We start from the raw sequence: 18,615 nt of genomic DNA on the forward strand, positions 1-18,615 counted from the left end.
GTGAGCTGTGTGGGGAATCAGAGGCTTTCAGTGTGACTGCCACCACTGCTCGCTAGCCGGCTGTGTGGCCTTGTCCAAGCTTTTTTTTTTTTTTTTTTTTAACCTCCTTAGGCCTCATTTCCCTCATTTGTTAAATGAGGACACTGGACTAGCTGGCTTTGGAGGTCTCAGCTCTGCTTTTGATTCTCTGAACTTTGCCACCATGACCACACACCTCCCCACTCCTTTTGATTCTCTGAGCTTTTCACTTTGTCCTTTTTGTTTTTGTTTTCGTTTTGTTTTGTTTTGTGGGGCAATGACGATTAAGTGACTTACCCAGGGTCACACAGTAAGTGTCAAGTATCTGAGGCTGGATTTGAACTCAGGTCCTCCTGAATCCAGGGCTAGTGCTTTATTCATTGTGCCACCTAGCTGCCCTCTTCACTTTGTTTTTAATATGCCTCTTATCCCATTAGAATATAAGCTTCATTAGAGTAGGGTCTGGTTTTCTTTTTTTGGCTTGTTTTTGTCTATCCCAACTTAGTAGTGTCCAGTTAGATAAATTAATGAAAAAACGTATCTTTAGGAACAAAAAAAATCTAGGCTATTAGAGGAAATCATGGAGAAAAAGTAAAAATGAAGAAGGAATAGTGTTTATTACATTATAAATGCTTATTGCCTAAATGAAGGAGTACAGTATATCAATCAATTGTTTTATTGATAAAATCAACTGTATGAGTCTTATATTTCTTGTCACATTTTCTCATTTTTTTTGTAGCTATTTGAGTATTTTGTAGACCTAAACCCAGAGCCATTCTAAAGACCTAAATTTCCATAAAATCTCTGTAGAAAAACAAAACAAAACAAAAAAACCATTAACTTATAGTCTTTTTTCTTCATTTACTTTCCATCCTATTTCAAATTATCTATCAGGCACAGACTAAATTATTTCAGGCCCACAGTCATATGAATTAGCCTAGGAAAAGTCAACTTCTCTCTGGACCTCTTTATCAGCAAAAAGAGGGGGTCAGACCCAATGGCCTACAGGTCTTTCTAGTTATGAGACTATTTAACAATTACTTTTATTTACTTAGCATTTTGTAGTTACTCTGTCCTTAACGTGCATTATCTCATTGTATTCTCCCAATAATACTGTCTTCCAGAAAGTCCATACAGTGTGTATACTACACTAATGCCAGCTAATTTATATGATGATTTAAGATTTACATATCACTTTATACATACTATCACATTATACCATCACAACAACCCAGTGATGTAGGTACCACTATTATCACAGATTAAGAAACTGAGGCAGATTAAGTGATTTGCCCAGAGTCACACAGCTAAGAAGTGTCTGAGGCAGGATCTGACCTTCGGTCTTCTGACTTCAAGAATAGTGTTCCACTCACTGGGCCACCTATCAACTTAGGTAAGGATGCATGACTAGCAAGTGATAAAGCTGAAATTCAAACTCTTTTTATGCCACACAGTGTCTCTGATTTTACATTTATAATCTTTTCTGCTATTAATCATTTAAACAGGCCTTCCCTATTGATCATAAGCATCTTAAAACTGCTATTTTGAAAAATGTTCCCTAAACTATTATGGTTGCTACTCTTGCATGCTTTTGTTAATAGCTAGTATTTAATAATAAAAGCTAGGATTTATATACTGCTTTAAGGTTTTATAAGGGACTTGACAAATATTATCTCATTTATCTTTACTAACTGAAATATCTTTGTTTTAGCTGATATTTTCATTCTTTTACCAGGTTTGTATCATGGTGGATATGTTATTTTAAAAAATAACCTGTCATCTCTTCCATACTAGGTATTCAGTATCGCCCTCACTTTACAGATGAGAAAATTAAGAGTCAAGAGGCTAGAAAGTTTGTATAACATTGTTCCATTAGTGAGTACAAACTGTGCTTTCTACATTACCGATTCTGTGTCCTCCAAACATGCTGTTCAGCCCAGTGATTCAGGCCTTTATCACCTCTACAACGGACTACTGTAATTTTCACTTGTAGGGGATGCCTTTGAAATTCATCTGAATGTAACAACTCCTGCACAGTGCAAGAGTACCACTCCTCAATACAGAGTCAAGAGAGCTGATCAAGTCTCTCTCATAGATTGAACTTCTTACTGTTGGTTAAGTAGGTTAAGAGTTCCAGGTCTTTGTTCTGGCATTCAGAGCTCTAAGTCAGTCAGTGGATGCCATAATAAGATAGAAACTGGTTTGAGATATTTTTCTTGAACTGGAACCTAAAATGTATTTTGTTTTCCTAGTCTCTCCTTTTGAATGACAGGCATTCCATCTAAAAACTGGTGAAGTACATCAAACAATTTCACTCTTTAAAACCTTTCTTAAGGCTCCGTTCCCGGAATTGTGTGACCTTACTAAATTGTTTTTTTTCCTATTATGATATGATAGTCAGGTCAAGTCTAACTTAAATGCTGTCTTCGAGAACTTTCAGAAATCTTTGGGATCCCCAGACGACAAAATTCGCTTCAGAATTATTCCCATTTATCAGGTTCCAGGCAGATAGGTGATATAAGACGACTGAGAAAAATTATTTTGTTTTTCAAGAGGAATCCTGGGGAGGCTTTCTTTGGCCTGTTTGAAGAATGATTGGTGATTACATCACTAAATATGCAATTTTCAGTATTGTAGTAAATGGAAAGTAAATATGGTTTTAAAAGGTATCCTTTATTCCACCCGTCCTTGCAAACATATATGTAGAGCCCTAGGCAGCTGCCTAATTTACCTACCCCTAATCATGACTCTGGATAAATGATCAACCACAATGCATATTCATAACTGAATTAATATCTAGGATAATGAAAGAAAGGTTAGGAAAACCTGAGGTTTTTAAGAGTTGGCTCTCACTAGCAGGCCATCTGATAAGGTTTTTTTTTTCTTTTTTAAATCAGGATAGGGTGATAAGGCTGTAGCTTGAGGCACAATAGTTCTGAGTTGATACTCAGTAGAGACATCTGATCGATATGAAACAAAGATATGAAGAACTAATATGTTAAAGGAGATTAAGACAGTGATCAAGAATGGGAAAGAACAATGTGAGTCCAGAAATCTTATAATGACATTATATAAAATGAAGCATTTTCTTTAATACACTGTCAGTCATCATACATTTGCTAGTCATTAGAATAGCATTTGTATAATTCTATTACCTGGAATAAAAAACTAAAGAGATGTTTGATTCTTTCAATTCTAAGATGGAAAATGATGAAATAAAAATTAAAAATGACCCAAGGGCTTCATCAGCTGAGCTTCAAAGTTTCACTGTGATAAAGCATCATCTCTATTGATAGTGTTGAGCAGTGTAGTATAGTGAGAAGTTTGCCTTAAACTCTGGGAGAGACAAGTGCAGGAAAAAATATAAAATAAGCAAAAATTTATCATTAATACTTTTCCACATTTCCTTTTAATTTATTCTACAAATATTTACTAACCACCTAGTATTAGTCAGGCACTGTGCTAGGTGCTGGGAATATGAAAACAAAAGTGAGACAAGTCCTGCCCTCAAGGAACTTATAATCTATTGGGAGGAATTAAATTATATACAATAAGCATAAATATAAAATACTTACAACACAAAAAAAGTAATTCAGGAGGCTAGTAACTGAGGTCATTCGCAAATACTTCATCTAAGACTGGCACTTGAAATAAACTTTCTGCCAGATATTAGGAATGCCAAGAGGTGTGGGAGAAGAGGGAGTGCATTCCAGGCATCAAGGAAGGCTGGGTACAGAGAATGAGATAACGTATTGTTTCACTGCTTCTTTTCTACTTCTGAGATACCTTGTACTTGCCTGCCCACTCATCTTAATCTATCAGTCTGAATTCCATACTTAAAGAATCCTCATCTCAGATTATGAAAGGATCTGATTGAAAAAAACTCTGTGAAATTGCCCTGTGAAAACTTACATTGTTAACCTTCCCAGGGTAACATCTAAAGTTATTAGGCAATTCTTGATTTAAAATTCTTGAGGCCACATAATGCCTAGCACAGAGGAGGTGATCAACAAATATTCGTTGATTGATTGAATGATTAGATTGCTTTCAAGATATAACAAATGAACATTATTGCAATACTCAGAGACACTCTTCAACTCACTGTGTATTTCCCTAGAAATATGACTCCTGTCTCAAGGCATTCTGGGAGTGCATTATACACCCAAAATCATAGCTCACCAATGTTTTCTGTTTTATCTTTTTTAATCAGGCAAAACACACAATTAGTTCAAATCAAAGCCATGTGGTGAACTAACATTTCCACAGAAATCTGTGCATATTATCCTAAAAATACAGATGCCATCAATGGGAATATACACAGTGAGGCACAGACATAGGGAAATATATGCCTAAGGTACATGTGTGGGACACATGACTTTTGGCATCACTGGGCAGCTCCCATTGAGCCTGCCCCCTGCTGGATTCATATAGTACATAATCTCCACTAGAAATGAAATCTCTGCAGGCATTGCTCCTTTTGGGTCTTCTCTGGCTACAGCTCATCATTGTTCAACTGGTCCCATGGTCACTGTTAGTCAATGCCAGGAGCAGCTCTATTAAACATAAAGTTATTTTTCTTCTGCTTCCATATCTGTATTGATTTGAAGTCCTTAGATGAAATTTTATTTTTCCTCATAGGTATTCAAGTAGACTCTGCCATTATCTATCTATCTATCTATCTATCTATCTATCTATCTATCTATCTATCTATCTATCTATCTATCATCTATCTATTTTAGCACAGAGCCCGGAGTTTTGTTCTTGCAACAGAGCTTTTAGAAAATGGCAGACATTCTAATATATTGACTATATAGTTGTTATAAGAGGGAAAAGCAACAATCATTCATGGCTTCTCCCCCACAAGATTGGACTATCCATTTCATTCAGAGCCTTACCTAGTAGTAGTCTACTACCTAGTAGTGGATTCTGCTCACAGGTGATGAGTTCTATGGAACATGAATCAGGACCATTCTCATCTAGGTGGGAAGTGGATAGAGTACTAAACCTGTAGTTGTGAAGAACTGAGTTCAAATCCAGCCTCAGATATTTATTAGCCATGTTGGGAAAAAAATAATAATAATAATGCCTACCTCCCAAGGTGAGGATTAAATGAGATAATATTTGTAAAGCACTTAGAACAATGCCTAAGCACATAGTAGATGCTTAATAAATACTTGTTTCCTTCCTCGTTCCCTCCCTCCCTTTCTCTCTTCCTTCCTCCCTCCATCTCTCCCTTCCTTCCTTCCTTCCTTCTTTCCTTTCATCTTCCAGATAGTAACCTCAGGCTTAATTCTCCTTCTGGGGTTACATAAACTGGTAACTGTTGCTTGTATGTCTGCCAGAAATTATTTGCCACCATAGGGTTAAAATTGTGTATCTGACTCTTCATTTAATTCCCAGTTGAGGATCTTGTGCCCTTAAATTCATTTTGAGGAATTTGCCACAGAGCTGTGAGACTCTGACTCCTTCCTATCTATTTGATGACCCAACATGCTTTTCAACTGCTATATAAATAAATCTAAGCTAGAACAAACACTAAGACTAGGCAACAAAGTCATTATTAATCTCCTACCTAAGCACATTCCTGGTCTTTAATATGTATATGCCCAAGTAAAGCTTTTTTCTGGGCTTCAGCCTACCTTACATCTCCAATACTAGGATTTCAAGCATTGAAATAGGCCAAAAAAGATGGAACTTATGATGAGGGGCCCTTCTCTAATTGACTCCAATCATGCTACGTAAGTGCATATCTAATTCTGAGGCAATAATTTTATTTAATCATTTGCAGATAGAGAAGGGATAATGAGGTTGAATTCAATAAAGCCATCAATTATTTTGATAATGCCATTTGATCAATTAAGATGTACTAAATTAAATATTCATGTTTTCTCCCCAAGGATTTTAGTATATGCACACAACTTAAGAAGCATGACTATATGGTGTCATTTAGGTGATCAGGGATGGTTCTTGGGTTGATGGAGCTTGCTTAAAGAATATGAGAACAGTGAGGGTCAGGGCCATGAATCTGGAGAGAGTAAGCGATGGTCTTCTACTTTGAGAAATGTCTGTTGTGTGAATATCTGTGACTATTTACCTGAGTGGCCAGACCATAACATGATATACTACATAGACAGCAAATATTAATATGAAATGAAAAATTCTGTACAAAATTCCTTTACAAACAGCTTCTTCTTACTTTTCTGCCTTCTAAAAAATTTAAATAATAAAAAAAGCATTTTATAGGATAATATAGTAGAACCAGCAAGTTTCTGAGGCATTATCTCACTTCAAGCCTTCCTGATTCTATCTACTATGCCCCCTAGTTGCTACAAACTTCTGCTTTGTAGATTAGTATTTATTTTGAATTCTTACTATTCATGTTTAATCTTGTTAGTTGGTATTCTTTAATGGATCCATAATCTTGTAGAAGTGGATACTCATTCCAGTGGTTGGTGTAGATCATAACCTGTCTATGCAGTCTCATCCTATGTGATGCATGTGAATGCCCTGGCCTTTTAAAGATAGGTAGGAGGCATATGATATTGTCGGGAAAATTTTTTAAGTCCGACAGAAGAACAAAAACAACAAAGTTTCCAGGCTGAAGCAAATAGGTTTATTGAGAGAGGGTTAGTCCCCCAACAAAGCCAATAGGTTTATTGAGAGGGTTTTAGCCTCCCAATAAATCTGGTCATCCAGGCATTGCTCCTGAAAGACCCAGAGTTATAAAATTCATGGGTTTATATACCCCTCCAAAGTTACACTTGTACAGTATTATATCATTAGTTGTACTTCTAAAATTAAAACATATTCTTAGGAAATATGAGGAACTACCTAAATGACCATAAATGTCAGCATTATGATGACAATAGGGTGGGTCATTGTCAGGCCACTGGTCAGCAGCGTGAACTCTTATAGGAAAGTATGTCACTCGTGATTATTAAAATATAGCATTGCTGACTGCTAGATCTTGTGATATTACCTAATGCTTGACATTGGAAAATTAGGAAATATGAGAAAAGACTTAACCTTTTGACCTCATGTAATCTATATTAAATAGAATAAATCACAATTTTTTAGTTAATATATTATTATCTTAATCAAATCACTTATAACTATGGTAAATCTCTTATAACTAAGGGATGGGGAAAATCTCACTCACATTATAGAATACTGGTAGTTAGGAAGACCTAAGTTTGAATCCTACTTCTGACACTTAGTAGTTGTGTGACCCTCCGCAAGTTACTTAACCTCCCTCAGCCTCAGTTCCACATTGGGTATAATGATAGTACCTACTCTACAGGGTTGTGATGAGGATCACAAAAATAATAACACCTACCTCCCAGGATAAGATAACATTTGTTTTTTGGTTTTGGCTGGGCAACAAGGGTTAAGTGACTTACCCAGGGTCACACAGCTAGTAAGTGTCAAGTGTCTGAGGCCGGATTTGAATCCAGGGCCTGTGCTTTATCTACTGTGCCACCTAGCTGCCCCCGATAAGATAACATTTGAAAAGCACTTTGAAAACCTAAAATCTCTATATGTTAGCTATTATTATTATTATCAATCATCCTTCCCTTTCATTACATGACTAGTTGTCTTCTCTTTTTGGACATATTCTCTTTTATGAGATGTGCTTGAGTGATGTTCTGTAAACATAGCATGATGCTGCATTGTGTGTACACTGAGTACATTCTGAGAAAATTCTCAAAATAAAGCAGTCTAGGGGTGAGCCTCATTCATTGCCTTTCAAATCATTTTTCTGAGCTTTGATAAATGCTGAACCTTTTAGGTACCGTGCTTCAGCACAGTTGTAAGTAAACACACTCTTGAGGAAGACTTCTAGGAGCTAGGGAACAGCTGCAGCTCTTCTTTCTATATTATCTTACAGTTGCAAAGTATTCAGTTATTATCAAGAGCTTATGTGTTTAAATAGCACTTAACAAAATGTTTTCTTCACAAGTCATGTAAGCTAGATAGCATAAGTATTAATATCATTGTCATTTTACAAATAAGGAAACTGAGGCTCAGTGAGGGGAAGAGGCTGTTCATAATCATAGAGCTTTGTGGTAGACCTCTGATCAAGAGGTCCTGCTTTCTTGTCACTCTCCTCATATGAGCTTCCATGCAATCTTTTTAGGGAAGCAGGGAACCCAATATGAACACCACTTTATAGAAAAGGACACTGAAGCTTAGGAAGGTGATAAGATTTATCCAAGACAATTGGATTAAGATTGTAGCTAGAGAACTAGGAAGGTACACAAAGGGCATCCGATAACCTCATTTTAAGAAATAAGCAAGGGGGCAGCTAGGTAGCACAGTGGATAAAGCACCAGTCCTGGATTCAGGAGGACCTGAGTTCAAATCTGGCCTCAGACACTTGACACTTACTAGCTGTGTGACCCTGGGCAAGTCACTTAACCCTCATTGCCCTGCCGAGAGAGAGAGAGAGAGAGAGAGAGAGAGAGAGAGAGAGAGAGAGAGAGAGAGAGAGGGGGGAGCAAGCTGAGGCTGGAAGTTAAATGACTTGCCCAGGTCACACACGTAGTAAGCCTCAGAAATAATATTTGAACTCAGCCCTTTGAATCCATAGCCAGTTTTCTTTCCTTGATTTCATGGATAGTGAGAACTAGAAACTGAACACAGATTTTTCTTCAAATTCAATACTGCCTCTTTATGAAGACGTTAAAAATTGGGCCAAGAACACAGAAACTTGACTTTTGAACAGCTGTAAGGGCCAAATTTAATATGAGAAGAGTTCATTGGGCAGCTCATCTTAATATTGGGGTAAGAAAAGAAATAGCCTCTTTCAAAAACACAAAACACAGGTTTATTAATGGTAACAAGTTTAAAACAGAAGTGAGATTAATAGAACTAGAAACAATGTATAAATCTCTGGGGTAAAAAGGCCCCAGGCACCTGAACCTGCCTCCAGCCCAGTTAGCTCCAAAGAGCTAGCTTTGCCTCAAAAAAACCTTCACCACACCCTAAATCTATAGCTTTAAGGAGAATCAGCTGTGCAGTCTCTTTTGTTCTTGTCTAAAGGTCAAACACCAGCAGCTCCCCTAAAATGTCTGTCTTCCTTCCCTGTTTCCCTCAGAACACTCACTAACTAACAGCCTTTTCACTCAATCCCTAACCCCTCTAACTGAAGCTCAACTGTATCTCTAATTGCCTTTTTCACAGGAAGGGGAGGGGCAGTTCTTAGCCATGCTGAGTCTCTGATTGGCTCAGCACACCCACATGGGCTGTCACCATTATAATCTAGCCAGACCCACGTGGGCATGGGAAAGCTATTAGAGAAGGCTTTAGTTACATAGTTTCAATAAATGTTGCTTGTGGTCAGAGTTCCTCTTGTTTGTTCAATTATCTCCCAAAGTACACACCCAAGCTTACATTATTTAGTCTGACCATAATAAAGCAAAGATAGGGTTATGAAAACCCCAAATCACAATTAATTCCTTACACAGAATTTAACTGAAAAAACCAAAAGAGCAAAATATCAAGACTTATTTGTTATTCATACCCCCCAAATCATATAATATACAAACTGCATCAAACAGAAAAGTCAATTTAATTACTTCAAAATTATTAGCTCACCTAGAAAATAGGTCTTTCAATCATCAACACTTATTAAACACTTTCTAAATGCCAGGTCCTGTGCTAAGTGCTAGTCTTTAAAATATCTCCTTGTGGAAAGAGCACTGCATTTTGAGCGACAACCTTATTCCAAGACCCAACTTTGCCACCGACTTCCTGTGTTATCTTGGACAAGTTACTTAACGTCTCTGTGCCTATGACCTCATCTGTAAAATGAAGAGGTTGCATTAGATGGTGTCTAAGGTAATTTTGAGCTTTAAGCCTACAGTTCTAGTCTATAAATCCTGGAATTTGATTCATAAGCACAGGAAGAAACATTTAGGACATAGAAATGCCTGAGTTCAACATTCCCACCCCCATATATTTTTAGATGAGGAAGCTGAAAGCCAGAGAAGCTAGTTACTAACTCCCACAGGGAGTTAGTATAATATATTCTTCACCTTCAAGAAGATTTTGTTGTTGAATTGGAGAGAGCAAAGAAGGAGATGATGTGCCATTGTGGTAGTAGGGTATACTAGTTGTGGAGCAACTTGGTGGCACAGTGCATAGAGTACCAGGACTAGAGTAAGGAAGATCCGAATTCAAATCCAGTCTCAAATACTTACTACCTGTGTGACCCTGGGCAAGTCACTTAAGTCTGTTTGCCTCAGATTCCTCATCTGTAAAATGAACTAGAGAAGTAAATGGCAAACTAGTCTAGTATCTTTGCCAAGAAAACCCCCCAAAAGGTCAACAAGAGTTGGACGTGATAATTAAACAACAACAACAAAAGGTATACTATTTTTTTTTTGTGGGACACTGAGGGTTAAGTGAGTTGCCCAGGGTCACACAGCTAGTATGTGTCAAGTGCTTGAGGCTGGATTTGAACTCAGGTCCTCCTGAATCCAGGACCAGTGCTTTAATCCACTGCCCCCTAAGAAGTACACTATTTAATATCCTTTGTGACTGGAGGAACAAATGAGCCCCTTTGGAGTTCTATTCTCTCTCTTTTTCCCCTCCCATCCACACATAGACCATGTAGAACCCTCCCACATCTCTCTCACCACCCCCCCCATATTCCTTGTGAAGGTTGGAAGGAGTATAAAATTCAAATTGAAACTCTTCTGAATCAATGGGATGGAAATCAAATTTATTCTATCATTTGTTCATTCAACAAATATTTACTACCTTCTCTAGGCAAATTTGTGTCTTATAAAGATAATTTTCTTGTAAACAATAATAGATACCACATGAATATAATGCTTTCCACCATGTTTCCATGATACTTGAAGCATAAATTTACAAGGTTTGACTGAAGTTTTGGTATTTCAGCATACATATGGGGTATCCAATATCACTGTCAGTATTTGACTTTCCAGAGTTTCTTAGTTGAATAAGTGACCAGGCAGATCATGGCCTTTATCTTTGGATGTGGACTTCAAACCATGGTAGCTGGAATAATTCAATTTTCACAGGTAAGGCTAATGAATCAACAGGAATATAGAAGTCTTTCCTTTCCAATTAGGCATATTCCATAAAAATAGAATTCTATGAACACAATTAAATTTAGTGGTCATGCTAAGGGCCCAGAGAAATCCATTTCTATCTCCTGACAACTTATAAATTCCTTGAACAAGGTATGATTTCTCCTGCTTCCTCATTGCTTCTAGTGGATGACCTTTGTTCAAGTAGGGGCAATATGGATTGTCAACTTGACACCACAGTGATAATAGAATTTACAAACTTTAGATAACCTCATACACTTTAGTAGGAGACAGATTCGGAAAGCAAAATTCATTTCAATTCAACAAAATGAGCACCTACTAAGTAAAAGGCTTAGTAGTAGTACTGGGAAGACAAGTATAGAAAGGAAAGAATCCCTGTCCTCATAGAGCTTATATTTTATTGGGTTGGTTAGAATAAAATGGGTATACAAATACATATAATACAAGGAAAATTGAGGCAGGACAGAACACTTGTAACTGGAGAAATCAAGGAAGACTTAGTGGAGGAGGTAATGATTGTTACTCAACTTGAAGGAGGCAAGGATTCTAAGGGACTGAGATGAAGGGATATCTTTCAGGCATGGGATGGATATAGCTTGTACAGATACACAAAGGTAGAAAATGAAATATAGAATTTAGACAACACAGACACAAATGTACACAGAGGCATAAACACATAAACACCCACATTGATAGGTGTGATAAACACAGGAGTTCTGGTAGTGGCCACATTCCCCAGACCTCTTGTTTTCTTTACATCCTAGCCTTCATAGCCATTATCTGTATAAACAACTAGAATGGAGAAGGGGCCAGCCATTCCCATCAACTGCCATGCAGAGAGTCAGCCAGTCACCCTAGCTAAAGCAGCAAGGAGTACTGAAGGAAATAGAGGAGGCAGTATGTATTAGCAAGTCAAACCACCATCACCACCTTGATCGCCATCTCCCCTTTGACCTCATTTGAAATAACAGCTCAAGATCCTGAATCTAAGAGCCTTGGGAACAGTAATGCTTCCAGCACTTGGCAATCTTTCTGGGAAGCAGCATATCTGAAGATATACAGCCTGGCAACTACTCCTGCAGGTGTTACACTTATGAATTTCACCAGTAGAAGTGACATTGTAGAAAAGGCAATCAATACCTTCTGCTTTGCTATGGCTCCTTAATGACAACGGGATCTTTCCATTGAACTTGTAGCTGAAGCCTATGGAGTTGCCCTTAGAATGTGTGCTCCTTGAGACAAGGAACTATATCACTTTTCTGTTAGTATCCTCAGAACTTAGAATAGTGCATTTTACTCAGTAAATGATTCATTCATTCATTCATTCGTATAGTAGGTAGATACAGACTCAGAGATGACAATCTGCATCTGGGCATAGAGAAAGACTTGCCCATCTGTGGAATCTCAGGGATCATGTCTGCTTAGAGACCAATACCAAAAGATACAGAAAGAAAAATGGAGCTTTAACTAGACAAAGACAAAAAGTAGAAAGGAAGCAAATGTATTAACCTAACTCAAACCCGGAAGGAGGCCCATAGGCTGCACTGGCTATACTGAGGAAGTAGCAGTGGTAAAGCAGAGAGTCAAGCATACCAAAGAGCATCTCAAATCTATCCCTACATTCGTATCATAAATTATATATACCATAAGGTTCAGAAAGGAAGTGAGAACCTTAGAGGGTTACTTGATGTCCTCCAGAAAAGGGTGGTTGAGTTTTTCTGACTACGAACAGACTTTGCTATGTACAAATTATGCATTTTTGGTCAGGATAAAGAAAATCTGTCCTATATAATAATATCTAGCATTTATATAGTGATCTAGCAATTATTTAGTGATTACTGTATACCAGGCATTATTCTTCTATATGTGGTATCAATAACTTGACGCTTTACTGGGGAGCTAAGGTCTTAAGAGAGTCATGAATCAAAATATAAGGCTTCCAGGGGAAACTAGGTGTGAGAAGATGAGTCAGATAAATTATTCACGTGAGGAACCCCCAAGCCTCCATTTCTTATTAGGTACCAATGTCCAAATGACATAATCACACAAGAATAAATATTTTAGAACATTAAAAGAAGTATCTTGCTTATAGTAGAAACTTTGTAAATATTTGTTTTATGGTATTTAAATAAAATATATATTTTAGAAAAAAGTTTAAGGAAATGTAAATTGTTGTTCAGTCATTTCTGTTGTGTCTGACTCATGTGGCCTCATTTGCTTAAAAAAATTTTTTTTTGGCCAAGATACTGGAGGCAATGGTTTGCCATTTCCTTCTCCAGCTCATTTTACAGATGAGGAACTGAGGCAAACAAGGTTAAATGACTTGTCCAGAGTCACACAGTGAGTGTCTGGATTTGAACTCAGAAAGATGAGTTTTTCTCACTCCAGGACTGGTACTCTATCCACAATACCACCTAGCTGCCCCCAAAAGGAATTATAAACACGGGTACAATTGGGGACCTTTCTCACTAATCTTTTATTGTTACCAATCACCAATTTGTATAACCCTGATTATCTTCAGGCTTTTCAAAATTTCATCTTTCTAATTCACCTTTTCCATTCATTTACTTGACCTAGATAAAATAAAAGAAAAAACCAGAATTATAGCCACATCATTAGTTTACACTGCAACAACAGCATTTATCTCTGTGATGGTGACTTAATCTACAAGCACTATGCTAAGCACTGGAATTCAATGAAAGGCAAAAAATAATTCTTGCTCTCAAGGAACTCACATTCTAATATAAGAAACAATATACAATAACTATTTACAAGCAAGATATAGATAGGATAAGTTGGAGATGATCAGTAAAGGGAAGGCACTGTTATTAAGGGATATTGGGAGTCTGTTTGTAGAAGGTAGAAGGTTAGGTGGGACTTGAAAAAAGCCAGGGAAAGTGAGAGATGGAGATAAAGAGAGAGAGAATACCAGGTATGAGGGGCAACCAGTAAAAATGCATGGGTTGGGAGATAGAGTATTTTGTTCAAGGAACAGAAAAAAGACCAGTATCACTGGATAACAGAATACCATGGGAAGCAAGGTGATAGAGGGGATACAGTGCTGGACCCAGAGTCAAGAAGACCTGAATTCAAATCCAGCTTCAAACATTTACTAGCAAGGTGAACTTGGGCAAGTTACTTGACCTCAGTTTGTCTCAGTTTCCTCATCTGTAAAATGGAGATGATAATAGCACCTCCCAGGGTTGTTTTGAGAATCAAATGAGATAATATTTGTAATGTGCTTAGCACAGTTCCTAGCCCATATAATAAGGGTTATATAAATGATGGCTATGATTATTGTCATTGTTGTTACTAGAGGGGATTAAGAAATGAGAAGATTGGAAAAGTAGCAGGGGGCCAAGTTACAAAGGGCTTTGAATGCTAGATGATTTTACATTTTATCCTGGAGGTGATAGGGAACTGCTGAAGTTGATTGAATGGGTGGGGGTAACTAATTAACCTACTTCTTAAGAAATTCAATTTGACACCTGGATGGAGGATGGACTAGTCTGGACCAATCAAAAGGCTATTGCAATTGTCCAAGCATGAGGTGATGAAGATCTGCACAAAGGTGGTAGCAGTGGAAGATTAGAAGAGGGGGCATATATGAGCAACGTGACAAAGGTAAAATTGACAGGTCTTGGAAATAGTTTGGATGTGGGAGATGAGCAAAAATGTATATATAAGGATATATATAGGAAAGTTATGAAGAGAGGAGGACTTTGGGAAAAATTGTAATGAGTTCCACTTTTGACATGTTGCTTAAGATGTCTATAGGAAATTCAGTTTAAGATGTCTAGTAGGGATTTGGAGATGACTGATTTTTGAATCAGAAAGTAGTTGTTTTCCATTTTAAAAAATAGATACTCTCCCCATTCCCATCAGACATCTAATAACTAGGAATATATTGATTAATAATAAACATTTGTTAATTTATACATGTATACAGTTAGTGCCATAGCTAACTTAAAAAAAGTCTGTGTATATACATATATGTGTGTATTTGTGTACATACACATGTGTGTGTGATATTATATATATATATACACATACATACTTTGTCTTTCCTCTCTAAAGATAACAATTTTAGATGTATTACAATTAAAAGATTCATTGTAATGAGAAGACCTGGCTTCTAGTCCAAATGGTGCTATCTTCAAGGCATTTTAAACATCAGATATCAATTTCTTTAACCCTAAAATGTTCTATTTATTTTTTGTGAGAATCCAATCAAGATCTATTTAAAGAACATTAAAAGCTATAAGACACAGTAAAAATGTTAGTTTTTTAAAAAAATTATACACAATAAAGATATTTTGAATGAGTATGGTTTTAAAACAGAGATAGAAACAGGCTTCTTCACACTATGTATCATTATGAAAAGAACACTGTATAGGAGGAAAGCAGGGACAATGAATCAGATTTGTCTACTTTCTCCCTTGTCCTGCCCTTACCCAAGGTCAAGAGTTGAAGGAAGCTATATAACACTCCTATTTGGGAAAATCTGTGAGATCAACCAAAGATGAAATCCAAAAATCCCACATACAATCCCATCACCACATAATTTTATGTAATAAAGTGCTAGTGAGTATGTATATAATGGAATACTTATGCATACAATTCCTTTTTGGGTCCCGTAGCTATGCCACAAGCAAGGTTATCTCTTCTAGACTTCTGCCTTTGTTTCTCCTTCTTTCTCTACCCTTGTGAGCACTATCACCCCCTAATGCAGGATTTATAGGAACCTCAATAGATAAAAGACAAATAAAATGTGTACAATAGCCCATAAACCCTAGCAAATCCCTGAGTTCAGTACATTGGGAAAAAATAGCCTTTTTGCCAAAGAAAAGATGGCTTGAAATTAATATTCATTAAAGATGGTTAGCTGACACATTTTTGGAGAAAGTATATCTGTTTAATATAATGCACTGTCCAATTAAAAAGAAGTGGTCCCTTATTAGAGATATGATTTCTTCTTAGATAAATCACTGATTTATGACTCACTAGGGCATATATTTAATACTGTCACAAAAATGAAAGGGCACCCCAAACTATCTGCCGTGCCACAGCCACTCATTCTGAAAAGGATCTGAGGCTGCAAAGACCCCTGGGTGTTAAATGTAATCTTTGCCTGGGATAAAAGCACAGAGAATTGCTGATCTTTTATAAAAGGATCTGTCTCTACCCACCTCCTTCCTCCTCACTTTTTTCCCTACACAGTACAGTCCATCATTAGAAAGCACAAATTTGAAAATTAAGGGAAAATTCATGGTGATTGTGGTAGGTGTAAATCTTGATATTCAACACTTTTAAAAGATAACTGTGAGAGTGATCTCCACTCACCTCAAAACTAGAATGCTTTAAAAATTATAGCATTTCACAGCTAGAAGCTACCTTCAAAGCGCTCTCATTTTACAGGTTAAGAAACTGAGTCTCAAGGTGAGGGAAATGCTTTGACCAATCAGTGGCAGAGCGAAGCATGGAATTCAGATCTTCTGACATCCAGTTCAATGCTTGTTCCACTGTACCTTCTTTCAAATGGATGCTAGTTTTCATTTTAAAACTAATGCCCACTATCCTGCTTTATTTACATTGGAAATTCTTAGGGTTTGCCTGCCCCATCATAGCTCACATAGCACTTTGGTTTGTAATTTTAACAATAGCATTGTGAACATTGAAATAACTGTGCTGCAGCTATCTGTTTTGGTATCTTACTTTCTACTAAATGATAAAACTTCTTGAGAGCATGGTTCATGTTTTACCTATATTTCATATATTTCCAGTGAATTGCGTAACCCCTTTCCCAAAGCCCATTAGCATAAGACTTTCTCCTTATTGGTGAAGATGAAGGTTCTGCAGTACATAAGGGGCAGGGCAGAATTGGTGAGAGACAGAGAACTTCAGTTCTCAGAAGTCTAACCTTTGAGGACTCTTCAACTAGGGGTCCTTCTTTGGAACTCTAAAAGTGAGAGTCTCTTTTGAGTGTCTCCCCATCCCCAGTGAGGGAGCTCCTTCATTTTGTGTTCTGCTCCCTTAAGTATTATTAGTTTAGGGGATATGATTGGGCTCCATCTAATTTTTTTTTATCACTTTGTCATTTCTGAGGGAAGGAGGACTCCAAGCTCTATATGCAAAGCTTGACCTCTTTCCTACCTAATAGCAGTTCCACAGTAAACACAAATAGTGAATAGTAAAGAAACCCATTTATCCATATCATAGCAAAACAGAAATTAGGGACAGTATGCCAGACAATATAGAATGAAGAAGCTATGCTATTGAGAGTAAGGTAACTTAGCTCAATCAAGAGTTTTCTGGATCTCACAGAAGGGGAAACTCTGCTGAAGTCTCTAAAGTAGCAAGCTTTTCTATTCACAAATAGAAAAGACTATCTCATGTCTTCCTAGAGTCTTTTCCTTCAAAAGTCTTATTAGGGGTTGGCCTTTTCCATCTTCTCTCTTGAAACTCGAAGTTGACAATGCTATACTCAAAGAAGAGTCCCAAAGGGGGAGTTCCAGTTGAAGAGTACTCAAAGGGGGAACTGCTAAGAACTAAAGTCTTTTCTCTTACCTACTCTTACCTTTTCTCTTACCTACTCTGCATTGCCCCTCATATAGTCCAGGACCTTTATCTCCACCAGTAAGGAGAAAGTCACATAGCAATGGGCTTTGGGAGAGGGGTTATACTAGTATGTGGTATTCTGCACATAGTACACGTTTTACAAATGTTTGTTGCTCTTATGTTATATTGTATCATATCATTTCAACTCCCTTACCCTGAAGGAAAATAGTGCCACTCTCAAATGCAAAAGGAAAATAAATGTATTGCTGCTTCCAGGAGACAGTATTATTTTCATAAGACAAAGAACTCTGCTTTAGTGATTTATTCTTGCTGAATTTTGATCTAGAGGTTTTTGGAGAAGTTCCCATATTCCTGACCAGACTCAAAAGCTTAGGGATGATAAAATAAGCACTAATGGTGACATCTTTTTATTCCCATACAAGTACAGAAGAAAGTAAGGGGAAAAAGCAGTAAGAAAAAATGGTAAGCATTTTGATGTCAGTTTATTCAAGCTGCTACAGATATCTTGGAGCCAAAATTCAATAGCAAAAATGTAAGTGAGATAGCATTGTGATTGCTTTTGACTGGATGCCAAACTAAAAAGCACATTTGGGACTTTATGGTGGAAAAGTACCTTAATAAACTGAAAAATGCAGAGCTTTGGCAGCTGTCTGGTTCATGAACATAGACTGTGATTCTGCCAAGTGTAACCCTATTGCAATACCATGGTAGGCAGTAACCTAGGCTTTAACATCTCTTGCTTCTTCTGAGTTTTCCATCTTTTTCAGTGTGTGAAAAAAATGGTTTATTTTGGAAATATATGAAATAAAAAATAAACAAATATGCAAGAGTAGAGGAAACTATGCCAGTCTAAGCATTTTTTGGAAGTCCACAACAATGATTTTTTTTTTTAAGTTTTAGACCAAGCAGCAACTATGGGAAAAAAATTCAAAACATG

This window comes from Dromiciops gliroides, chromosome 3 (genome assembly GCF_019393635.1).
Source record: "Dromiciops gliroides isolate mDroGli1 chromosome 3, mDroGli1.pri, whole genome shotgun sequence".
Lineage (NCBI taxonomy): Eukaryota > Metazoa > Chordata > Mammalia > Microbiotheria > Microbiotheriidae > Dromiciops > Dromiciops gliroides.